We start from the raw sequence: 13,302 nt of genomic DNA, 5'->3' as shown, positions 1-13,302 counted from the left end.
TCCTCCCACTGACACCATCGATGGGGCGCTATTCTTCCCACTGACACCAATGATGGGGAACTATGTTTACCACTGACACCAGTGATGAGGCACTATTCCTTCCACTGACACCAGCGATGGGCTGCTATTCCTTCCACTGACAAAACAATGGTGCACCATTCTTCCCACTGACAGCAGCAATGGGCCGCTGTTCCTCCCAGTGATACCAATGATGGGGCACTATTCCTCTCACTGATATGAGACACTATGCCTCCCAGTGACACCAGCTATGAGACACTATTCTTCCTACTGACACCAATGATGGCACATTATTTCCCCCCAATACCAATGCTGTTGCATTGTTTACTCCCACTGACACCAGGACATTTTCTACTCCCACTAGCCACAGTCTGACCCTCTAATGTTTTGTGGACAGTAAACTGGCTTTTTGTTTAGAAAGTTTGAGGGCCCCTGCTTTAAATGGTGCTGTGTTTATTTTTAATGCTCATGGTGAAAAGTAAGTAAAATTCAGAACACATACAATAAACTTCACAGTTGCAGCCTCTCTCCTTTAACTCTTTTTTTCACCCCTCTTCTCCACCCCATGATCTGCACATATCACCCTCACTTCTGCCCTCTCTTTATTACTGCACTCATCACCTCCTTCTAATTCTAATCCCACATGCTAATAAAACCCTTGGGATACTGAGGGTTGTCCCCTCATATAAATTGTAACCTCATATTACCTCCCTTACTCTTTTGCTTCTCCTAAACTCTGGAGACATATCCTTATTAAACTGTACCCAACACACCCATCCAGTGTTGCCAACTGTCAGTATTTTTACTGCCCGCCAGTAAAAAATAGGCACTTTCTCTTACCAGTAAATGGCAGTAATAAGAAAAGATTGTCAGTAAAAATCTGGCTGTGGCGCTCGGCTCAGAATTGTGCATATGCAGTTTTGGTCCGGAGCCAGCTGAGACCATCCGAGTGCCTGCTAAAATGTGTTTGGGTGCCGCCAGCTGGTCTGGCAAAGGCGATGCCGCATGATGCCAAGGTGTAAGGGAGCCTCATGTGCAGGTCTGCGGGATGGGAGCAAGGCAGGCTGGGAGTGGGACTGTCAGTGCTGTTTGGACTAGAGTGGACTGAAGGCACCATTTGGCGTGGAGAGAGACTGTCACTGTGACGGTGAGGTGTCATCATCATCTGTGCTCCTGCACACTGCTGTCAGTGTCATTTTGAGAGTCCATTTCATGTGTGTGTGCCTGCCCATTCTAATTTAATACCCTCCTTAATCCTGGGCTACTTACTTATTATATTGAAAATAAAATAAGAAATATGTTTGTTGCCTTAATATCTACATTAAATCACATTGCTAATTGCTTATTGTATTTGTTTGTAGCCTAAATACTGCCATTTTCACTTAAAACTGTAATTTTGTAACTTTTGGAAATGCCAGTAAAAACTTGGCTATGCCAGTAAATTTTGGGTTTATGTCAGTAAATTTCCTCTTGCAGTAGTCATAATCTATGTAATTAAAGCCCCATACACACTATCAGATTTTCTGCTGATTTTCTCCTTCCGATTTACCAAAACCATATAATATGAGGTCAAACCTTAGCAGTTTCAATGTGTATGCAATCAGGCAGGCACTTGCACTACATGGTTTTGGTAAATCTGAAGACAAAAAACAGCAGAAAATCTGATAATGTGTATGGGGCTTTAGTCTCCATTCCTCTTCTTCCCAAAACCACCCTCTCCCTTCTCCTGTGTCCTGTGGAATGCATGCTCTGTCTGTAATAAACTCACTATCTGCATTGCAAAACATTTAGTGGAGCACAGGGGAGATATGCAGGGTCCTTCAGACCCTGAATATCTCAATAAAGAGAACCTTTCACCTTAAAATTAGATGTCAGATGTCCCCTATCTGATGAAAAAAAAGGTAAAAAAACAAAAAAAAAAATAAAGTTACACCCAAGCACATAAAATTTGAGCCCCACCCCCACATACACACACACACACGAACGTAGACGCATGCGTCGGGACACCTATGTGTGAAAATGTCGAAAAAAATATAGGGTGCAGAAGTTTGACGCCATTTTTCACCGGCACACAAAAATGTAAGGTTTGGCATGTTGGGTATCTATTTACTTGATGCAACCTTGTCTTTGTGAATCCGATACTCCTTCTCCTGCTCCCCTCTCCCAAGGTGGCCTTCTCTGGACTCACTCTCTCCTAGCCCCTGTACACACGGTAGGACATTCTGCCAACCAAATCTGTCGGATTTTGTCTGACGGATTTTGTCCGACGGATTGTGTCCGAAACTGTTGCATACACACTGTCGGACCAAGTTGTCGGATTTTGCGGTTGCCACGAACGCGGTGACGTAAGCCGTGTACGGCGGGACTAGAAAAGGGAAGTTCAGCACCACGTCCGGCACCCTTTGCGCTCCTTCTGCTGATCTCGTGTTAGTAGAAGTTTGGGGAGAGACGATTTGCGCTTTTCACATTAGTGATTCAGATCGCTACTGCTCTTCGGTTTCTGCTTGTCTGTGCGTATCTGATAATCAGTGCATGCAGTCATTAAGTATTTGTTTCTCATTGTGGACTATATCTAGGTATAGTACGCTTTGAAAGGCATTTTTTATTGTCTGCTTGCTTCTGCTATTCAGGTCGCTCTTTCAGGCCTTGCTGCTTATCGGTGCTTTCTGGTGTCCGTTCTGACGAACGGACCGCTTTCAAACCATGTTTCGTCTACGTACTCGTCGTACAGTTTGTGCTGTGCAGGGGCTTCGTGTTGGGGTTCTTACTTTGACACAAGCCCGGTCCATGAACAGGGAGGGGAGGCATTTGTGGATCAAGAATTGGTTGCGCCAGCATGACCAGTTCTAGCACATGCCTTTGCTCCGTGAGATCCGCAAGAATAATCCTGATCATTTCAGGAATTATCTCCGGATGACGGACCCCATTTTTCACCGTCTGCTGGCTTTGCTGACCCCTTATATCACCAGGCAGGATACCTGCATGTGGCAAGCCATCACTCCGGAGCAGAGGCTCATCGCCACGTTGCGCTACTTGGCGACAGGGAGAAGTCTTCAGAACCTCAAGTTCTCTATAGGCATCTCCCCCCAGGCTCTGGGGATCATTATTCCAGAGACCTGTTCTGCCATCATTCAGGTCCTGCAGAAGGACTATATGAAGCTAAGTTTTATCCTTAAACATCACATTCTATGTATTTCATGATTGCTAATGTCTTGCATTTCTTTCCTCATTCCCTAATTACCATCATTGAAATATGCTCTAATTCATATGCTCTGCCCCTTTGTCCTCATGCATATTTGCCTCACTAACTTCCCCACCATGCTCTTCTTGGCCCATAAAACTATAGTCTAGTCACTTAACAATGTTTTTTGTCAGCTCCGTAGTATTGCTTTCCCCTAAACACCCCCTAGAATGTCTACAAATGTGATGTGTGTGCTTCAATTCATGCAAAGTGACCTTTTTTTAATTTTTGGTGTTGTGCCAAACTCATTAGTAACCCCCCTCTCCCCAACTGCTAGCTCAGCTGATAGCAATCTTCTATCTGATGACTTGACCCAACCCAATACACACTATACCTACCTTTTTCATGATCACATTTATGGACGAATTCACCAAAGAATGTAGTGTAAGGGCCTGCCTCAATACTTTCAAATGCTATTTTTATTTTATTTTTATTTTTTTTATCACATAGATTTTTATTAGAATTTTATGAAAATACAATAAGGCAGAAAGGTGCAAGTTACGATAAATAGGTACAGAGTATATATATGACAGTATACATTGCAGGTATCTACTAATCAGTTGAATACAAACTTGACAAACATGTAAGGAGGCCGGGGGCCTTCACCAGCTGTTGCAAACCTAGCTTGAAAATATAGGAATATAGGAATGTACCGCTTCTAAGTAACTTCCTACCGAACATGAGTAAACAGAGTAACTATGCAATCTGCTTTAAAAAAAACGGACCACACTTTCAGGCCACCGGACACACCAAAAGGGATCAAGCTGTGACCGGTGGCTGAACGAAGGGAGTAAGCCGGGATGTTAAAAGGGTCAAATAGTGCTGGAGTCAGCTAGCTTGCTTTTTAGCAGATACTCTTTATTTTTTATTTTTTGTTTACATCAGTAGCGTTTATTGAAATAGGAATGGTACAAGAGCAGGAATTGCAACCACCCAATTAAATGCAATGGGATATAAAGGCACTGTCAAGTCCTGTGAGGTCTTACCCTCATCTCAGATCCAGTTGCTAGACATATAAACTTGGACCGAGCAAATTAATCGGTCATCAAGAGTGTGTGATGTTTAAAAACACAATTCCAACTTAAAAACACTTAGCTTTGGAACGATCTGGTCCATCTTTACCCTATAGGCAAGCAAGTTGAATAGCCAGAGGAAATCTGGAATTCAATGCAAGAAGAAATAAGACAGAATTGGATAGAAAGAAAAAAGAAAAGAGAAAACAGTATAGAGAGAAAATAGGTTTTAAAGGCAGGTGGTTCACATGAGTAGGGGACAGATCAGTTAGACCGGTGTATATCAGCATATGCCCTGGAGTATCTAAACACTATCCAAGGTGTCCAGGTATCATGAAACAGATCCACTGTCTCATGAGCTTGGGCCACTGTTTCTTCCATTGTATGGATATGTGCTACCTTTTGCAACCATTCTTTCACTGTAGGGACTCTGGGTGAACGCCAATGCAGCGGCACCAGCGCTTTAGCTGCATTCAAAAGGTGCTTGAGTAATGAATTTTTATAGTTCTTCCGCGGCGCATCAGTAATGTGCAGGAGACAACAAGCCGCGTCCAGTGAAATAGAGGTGTGCGTGATGTGAGTAATTAGTGACCTCACTTCATCCCAGTAGGGTATCAGCTTTGGACAATTCCACCAGATATGTGTAAGTGTTCCCACCTCACTGTGGCACCTCCAGCACATACTCGACACTTGCGGAAACCATCTGTGAAGTTTATCAGGGGTGTGGTACCATTTGGTCAACAGTTTGTAGCACAACTCTTGTGTGTTGGTGCTAATGGAGCACCGGTGTGCCATTGCACAAGCGTCCCCCCACTGCGAGTCCGTAATATTTCTGCAAAGTTCAAGAGACCACTTACTCTTAAAGTTGTCCTCAGAGTGCTTAGTTAGATTTTGCAACAAGGAATATGCCATCGAGGTAACCTTGTTTTGTCTCTCGCCAGACGCACAGACCGCCTCAAAGTCCGTCATAGGTCTAATAAATGCTTCTTTATGTCTCGGGGAATTAGCAAAGCTCCTAATCTGAAAGTACGTCCAAAGGGGGAGCCTGGGAACTTCCCAATCCCTCCTAAGAACCATCAAGTCCTTCATTCTGCCACGGGAGAAGCAATCTTTCATTACTCTCGGGGTATCAGAATTGGCATTGTAGAAAATAACGTTGCCTATCCCTGGGGCAAAGTCAGGATTATCTAGTAGTGGAGTCAAGGGGCCATACAGGGTTGTCACTGCTAAGTGTTTTGTCGTGGCGTGTAGTAAAGTCAAAGTGGTCTCGGTCAAGGGATGTAGTCTGGACTCCTCTTTAAGTCTATTTAAAGGAATCCATGGAGAAAAGCGCAACCTGTTTCCGTTCAGCATGTCTTCCAGGCCCACCCAATCTTTGTCATCCCTGTGACAGTGCCAGTCAACTATTCTGGTCAAATGTGCCGCTATCTGGTATTTCTTGAAGTCCGGTAACCCCATCCCCCCCTTCTCCTTGGGTTTCGTTAGCAGCGTAAATCTGATCCTCGCCCTTTTTTGGTTCCATAAGAAATTCAGCACCAGCGAATTTAGTTTCTGGAAGAAACTTCTCGGGATCTGGACAGGCAGCGCCCTGAATAGATAAATTAACCTAGGTAATATCGACATCTTCAGAATCGCCGCCCGCCCAAACCAGGAAAACCACCCCGCGCCCCACGAGCGCAGATCCTCCTCAATTGATTTCAACAATGGGGGGAAGTTAAGATCAAAGACTTTGCTAACGTCCGGGGCCACCCACACTCCCAGGTATTTAAGTGCCCTGTCCTCCCAACGAAATGGACAGTTTCCCTTGATCCTGTTTAATTCTACTGGGCATAAGTTTATATTTAGGGCCTCGGATTTAGAGTAGTTAATTTTTAAATTTGATATGTACCCGAAATGTGTAAAAGCTTTAAGCAGATTAGGGATCGACGTATGGGGGTCAACTAAGTAAAACATCAGGTCGTCGGCGTAAGCTGCTACCTTGAACTCCCTATCTCGAACCCTGAATCCTCTAATCGAGTCCTCACATTTTATCATTCTTATAAACGGCTCTAGGGATAGAATAAATAAAAGTGGAGACAAGGGACAGCCCTGTCTGGTGCCATTGGCAATCCTCACCGGGTCCAATAAGGACCCATTAACCCTAACTCTAGCTGTGGGAGTCTGGTATATCGCCGAGATCCAGGACGCCATCCGCACTCTCATCCCCACCCATCTGCACGATGCCATCATGTAATCCCAGGCCACTCGATCGAAGGCCTTCTCCGCGTCCGTGGACAGGAGAAGGCCCTCGATCTTTTCTGTCCGGACCGCCTGTGCCAGCAAAAGCGTTTTGATAATGTTATCTTTGGCCTCTCTCCCCTGCATGAAGCCCACTTGCTCTGGCCCAATCAGCCCTGACAATAGGGGGCCCAATCTGTTAACTAGTATCTTTGTCAACAGCTTTAAATCTAAGTTTAGGAGCGAAATTGGCCTGTAGTTGGAGCATACAGAAGGGTCTTGTTGGGTTTTGGCAACACTGCTATGTGGGCCGACAAGAAGTCAGGGGTAACCTGTCTGGGTGTAGACAGGGAGTTCAGGGCTTTCTTTAGCGGTGTTGAGAGTAGGTCCCGGAAAGTTTTGTAATAAATGGCCGTATAGCTATCTGGCCCAGGACTCTTTCCAGTTTTCAGTTCTGCAATAGCCCTCTTCACCTCTTCGTCAGAAATCAGTTCATCGAGGGCTACTAAGTCATGTTCCTCAAGGGTCGGAAGTCCACTCTTTTCTAAAAATTCAGTAATAATTTGAGATCTGTGTCCGTCTAAGTCAGGTGGTTTATGTTGTAGGGGAAGGTTATATAGTCCCGTATAGTATTTATGAAAGTGGGCCACAATGGCATGATTATCAACCTCCAGAGTAACATCCGTCTTACGAATCCCGTTGACAACTTGACCCAAAAGATGTTCCCGAAGGGCCCTTGCAAGCAGCCGGCCTGCTTTGTTGCCCCCCTCATAATACATTTTTTTCCTAAAAAATAACAGACGCTTGGATTTAGTGTGTAGCAAGTCATGTACTTGTTTCCTGGTCTCTAGGAGATCCGCAGCTGTCTGTTCGCACAGTGTGCGTTTATGTAGTGTTTCAAGTCTATTTATTTTCCCCAGAAGGTCCTGTACCACTTTTTCCTGGTCACGCTTGCGTTTCGAGCCCAGCTTGATTAATACCCCTCTGACAGTGCACTTATGTGCTTCCCAGAGTACCAAGGGATCAGTGCCGGGTAAATAGTTATTTACAAAATATTCTTTTAGTGCCTCACCAATTTGAGGTAGTGTTTGGGGGTTCGTCAGGAGGGATGAGTTTAATCTCCAAGTGTCAGTCTTCTGTTTTTGTATACTAAAGTCCATGGTCACTGCTATTGGGGCATGATCTGAGATCACTTGTGAACCAATCTTGGCCATGCTAAGTGCCGACAAGTCACGTTGGGACACAAACAGGTAATCGATGCGGGAGTATTTTTTGTGTGGTGTAGAAAAGTGCGTAAAATCCCTACCCCCTGGGTTTAACAGACGCCATGAGTCTATTAGTTGTAGAGACTGTAGAAGTTTCTTAATCTTTTTCAATATATGAAACGTGACACACAACTTCCCCGTGGATGTATCCACTAATGGGTCTAGAGGGATGTTGAAGTCCCCACCCAGTATAATGCACCCTGCCGCAAAGCCCTGTAGTTCCCGCACCAGGCGTTTACAGAATTGCAAATGGTTCCTATTTGGGAAATATGCGTTAGCCAAGGTAAGGGGCCTGCCCTTATACGAGCCCTTCAGAAATATATAACGTCCTCCTGGGTCCGAGAATGTCTCGGCAATTTCGAAAGGGGTATTCTTGCCTAAGTATGGAGACCCCCTTCGTCTTTGATAAATCATTCGTAGCATGAAAAGCTTTCGTAAAGTAACTATTGGTCAGTCTGTACGTCTGCGAGAGAGAAAGTGCGTCTCCTGAAGGAAAACACATTGTGGCTTGCCTTTTTGCAATTCTCTGAGGACTGTGGTTCTTTTTTCTGGAACATTTAGGCCTTACACATTATGTGAGATCACCATGGGCACAAGGCCCAACTCCGAGTAGGCCATAAGAAGGGAACTTTGAGCTGATGTCTGCGGTTCGTTGTCTATTTTGGTCCCACCCACCAAAACTTGGAACTCTAAGAGATAAATGAAGTTAGGCCAAACAAAAAAAGAAAAAAGGCAAAAAAACATTTGGTTATCAACAAATGCCTGATGTGAATTACACCTATTATCAGAGTCTAATAATATGTTGTAGATATTAGAACCCTTATATGAGATATGAGATATATAAGAGAGAAGAAAGACAAGAAAGAGAGGAAGATTAGAAAAGGGTAAAAGAAAACCGGGAACAGCGGATAGAAGGAGGCCGCTCCCGAGAGATAAGTGATCAGTTATTTAACCTCAGCGGGCTGAACTCAGTCCCCTGGGTAGCAAAGTAGCCTCTCCTCAGATCGGGGGGATTGCCCGGTCCAGGAGAGCTTGGTAGGGTTGTGGGTCAGTCCAGAAAGCGATTTGCTCGATCTGTGGAGCTGACCTAGCCACTTCCCGACCAGCGCACGACGATGTACGTCGACAGAATGGCACGGGCAGGCATATTGGCGTACATGTACGTCCAATATTCGTTGCCGCCGTGCCATCGGGAGCGCGCCGCCGGCGGCGTGCTCCCACGCTGGTCGGGACCCCCGTGAGTCCGGTCGCGGGACCCGCGGACTCGATCGCCGCGGGCATCCCCACGATCGTCTCGCGGAGCGGCCGAATGGAGGAAATGCTGTATAAACAACATTTTTCCATTCTGCCTAGCAACTAGTGACGCTGATCTCTGCTCCATGTGATTGGAGCAGAGATCAGTGTACACTAAATGAAAGCCCAACCCCCCCACAGTTAGTAACACACCCCTAGGAACACTTAACCCCTACACTGCCACCCACTGGTTAACCCTTTCACTGCCAGTGTCATTTACACAGGAATCACTGCATTTATATAGCAGTGATTACTGTATAAATGACAATGGTCCCAAAAATGTGTCAAAAATGTCCGATGGTTCCCCCACAATGTCGCAGTCACAATAAAAATCGCAGATCGCCGCCATTACTAGTAAAAAAAAAAATAATAAAAAATTATTAATAAAAATGCTATAAAACTATCCCTATTTTGTAACGCTATAACTTTTGCGCAAACCAATCAATAATCGCTTATTGCGATTTTTTTTACCAAAAATATGTAGAAGAATACATATCGGCCTAAACTGAGGGAAAAAAAATGTTTTTTTATATATTTTTGGGGGATATTTATTATTACAAAAAGTAAAAAATAATGCGTTTTTTTCAAAATTATCGCTCTATTTTTGTTTATAGCGCAAAAAATAAAAACCGCAGGGGTGATCAAATACCACCAAAAGAAAGCTCTATTTGTGGGAAAAAAAGGACGTTAATTTTGTTTGGGAGCCACGTCGCACGTCCGCGCAATTGTCAGTTAAAGCGACGCAGTGCCGAATCGCAAAAAGTGGTCTGGTCTTTGACCAGCAAATTGGTCCGGTCTGAAAGTGGCTAGGCAGGCAATTAACAAAGACACTGTAAAACACTTCTTCACTAAGAAGAAAAATAGAGAAAAACCTCCAAAGATTAACGAACACAGTGTCTAAGAACAAACAGCTAAGTAACATACTGAGATGGGATAGAAAGTCAGCAATTAGAAACTAGGAAATTTTGAAAGTCTGTCGTCCCTGTTCTTCACATCTTCCAGATAGAATGGGAATCATATCCATCTAGGCAAATGTCCATGGAATATCTCCCCCCTGGATCAGCGATAACTGGGGTATAGGTTAACCTTGCTGGTCCCGTGGAGTGCGCAGGGAAAACTGCTTGCCACCATGTGTCACCACCAATGCAAAAGGGAAGCGCCATGTGTACCTGATCTCTCTCTCTCTCTGAGGACATCTAACAAAGGGCGCAAGGCCCTCCGGTTGCGCAATGTGATTTGAGACAGATCCTGGAAAAGCATAATGGCTGCTCCATTGAAGACAATGCGGTCGTTTCTCCTGGCCCGTCTCATAATATTTTCCTTAAGAGGGAAGCTCTGGAGGCAACAAATAATATCTCTGGGGGGGGCCGAGTCTGGGCCCTTCGCTCTGAGCGCCCTGTGCGCTCGTACAAAGTCTATTGCGGTGTCTTCCTGTCTGTCCAGAAGGCTGTTAAAAAGTCTCTGTAAGGCAGGGACGATCTGGTCAGACTCCACAGACTCAGGGATCCCCCGCACCCTGATATTATTCCTCCTCCCCCTATTGTCCAAGTCCTCTAAATGGCGGTTCATCTCTATGAAGTGAGAGGAGTGTGCCACAGCCACTGACTCCAATGCACGGATGTCCTTATCCCTCCTTTTCCCTGCCGCCTCCGCTGCTGTGAATTTTTCCGTTAGAACCAGCAGATTGGTTTTCAGATCCGTTATTGCTGCCGAAAATGTGGATTTAATATCCGCAGCAAAGCCCGACATATGATCGTATGTGAGGGGCCGGGAGGAATGTGAAAGACTCCTACCTGTGTCTTCCGTAGAGGATTGAGAGTCTTCACTAAGATCATCTTCTTCGCCATGCTCCCGCGCCATCTTGTCAGGGCCGCTCGCTCTCTGCAGGGATTGAGATTTGAAAATCTCGTTGATGTTCCTGGCTGCTCCGCTGCTTGGGTTCCGCCGGGCACTCGAGTGAGGGGTTATCTGTGTTTTTTTGCCCTTATTGAGCCGCTGGTGTGGGACAAACTGTGCCGATTGCCGACTTTCTCCCCGGAGCTCAGTTAGTGCGCCGCCATCCTCGCCGCTGGCCAAGCCACGCCCCCCTATTTTAATTTTTTTAACACATTCATTTTCTTGCTATGTAATAGCAGAATGTCAAAATGTGATTTCATTTTGTTATTATGACACTTCTTACCTGTCCCGTGGGCTGCCAATAGTATAAGTAAGGAGGGGCTTCACAAATTATCACACATTATTTAGGCATTCAGCTCTCAATCAAGTGGAGAGGGTTACCTGTCCTAAACATCCCCCCTCATTTTTTAGCAAGGGCCCATCATATGGGGGGGATGGGGGGGTGATGACTCTCATAAGGGGACCTTATACTTTAGGCTTTAAATACTCAGTTCCCAAAATGTTATACTAATTTTGACCAAAAATGTGGGTGTCTAATCTGCTTGCAATGTTGATTTGTCAAATTACACATTTTTGTACTTGTTTCACTACACAGTGTCCTTCAACGCCACAGGAATGGCAGACTGTGGCCTCCCACTTTGCCATTTTTTTAAGTTGTGCCTTTTTCACCAACAGTGCAAATCCAAGTTCAGAGTGAGATGAGGGGACAGTCTCTTCTTCAGATAATCTTATTATGTTGTGGATCTGCTACACACACACCTTCTTTTTGTAACTAATGTATGTAGTGCATTACTGACCAAAATCGTGCTCATTTTCAGCACCATGGCAGGAAAATGGCATGATTGTCCAAATTTACACCTCACTGTGGGTGTTTTTTACTAAAGGCACATCCACTATGCACTACAAGTGCATTGCAAAAGTACACCTGAAACTGCACTTGGAGTGCAAAGTGGAGTTGCCTTTAGTAAATCACACTCCTCAGCACAAACTAAAATTTTACTACAAATACATTTTATGCGCAATGAAAAAGGAAGCCACACATTGTTGATAATTAAACTTTTTAATGCAAGCACATTCACATGTGCGTTTCGAAAAGGTTTTTTACAACAAACCAAGAGATTGTGTGTATCCAAAACAGAGTTTAATCAGAATTTTGTTTCCTTGTTGTTTTTGTGTAAACAGGCATGTATTAAACCGTAAAATACTGAACACAGGAACTTACAAAGTTCAACTTTGAAAAGTGAAGACAATATCAGACCTGAGTATGTACAAACTGGGCTGATATTGCCTTCATCACATGGGGTGTGACCCCTGAAAAATCCAAATTTGGAAGATGCACACAGTGTGTCAACATGTGCTAGCTCCCATCATGGGGGATCAATGTACATGCTTTGGGGCTGCAACCCCTTCATCTCACTTTCCACAAAACACGTACATTGATGCCCCACGATGGGAGATAGCGCATGTTTACACACTCTATGCATCTTCCAAATTTGGAATTTCGATAAATACAACATTTTGTTTTTAAAATAGCAAAAATAAAACCCAACTAGTTTTTGTTGTTTCACACTCTCCCCAAAACATCAATGATGTTCTTCATTTTATTTTTTACATTATTGATGTTTTGTTGGATAATTTCCAAATCACGATTGCACCCCATTATCCCCCCCATCAAGATCTGGGCACTTTCACTGGTAAAACGGGAATCTTCTTCCACATCACCTACAAAACAAAGCAAACAAGCACACCATGTAATACAAATATGGTGATATACATTGCTGAAATTACCGGAAGCTGTGTTCTCCGACACTCACCTGTTGTGGTGACAATTTGTCCAACCTCCACGATCTCTCCTTCCTCCTCCTCCTCCTGCTCCTGCTCCTCTGTTTCTGCTTTTGGAAGTTGCCTTTCTTTGTGAGGGGTGTGGTCCCTGGTGTCCTCATACTTGCCGAGTTGTCTCTCCCCTATAAGAATGTAAACAAAGAATAATTAGCACACAGAGGGCAGAAATAGGAATCTGAAACATTGCTTGGAAGTGTTGTACAATTGTGTTTTTGGGCCGAGTTACAAGGTGAGAACATTATTGGGTAAACTTTGTTAAAGCGGAGGTCCACCCTAAAATGGACCTTCCGCTCATCGGAATCCTCCCCCCCTCCGGCGTCACAATTGGCACCTTTCAGGGGGGAGGGGGGTGCAGTTACCTGGATAATCCAGGTAAATGCACCCACTTCCGGGATAGCTCTCTGCGGAAAGGGGCATAGATTACGCCCCTTTCCGCAAGTGCCCGCCCCTTTCCGCAAGTGCCCCGCTGCCTGCTGGGAAAACACACAGATCCCAGAGGCAGCGGGGACCGTCCTTA

The sequence above is a fragment of the Lithobates pipiens genome, unplaced genomic scaffold (genome assembly GCF_037356315.1).
Source record: "Lithobates pipiens isolate NorthernLeopardFrog02 unplaced genomic scaffold, aLitPip1_a1.2 Scaffold_10, whole genome shotgun sequence".
Lineage (NCBI taxonomy): Eukaryota > Metazoa > Chordata > Amphibia > Anura > Ranidae > Lithobates > Lithobates pipiens.
Note: the sequence above shows the minus strand (reverse complement) of the source record.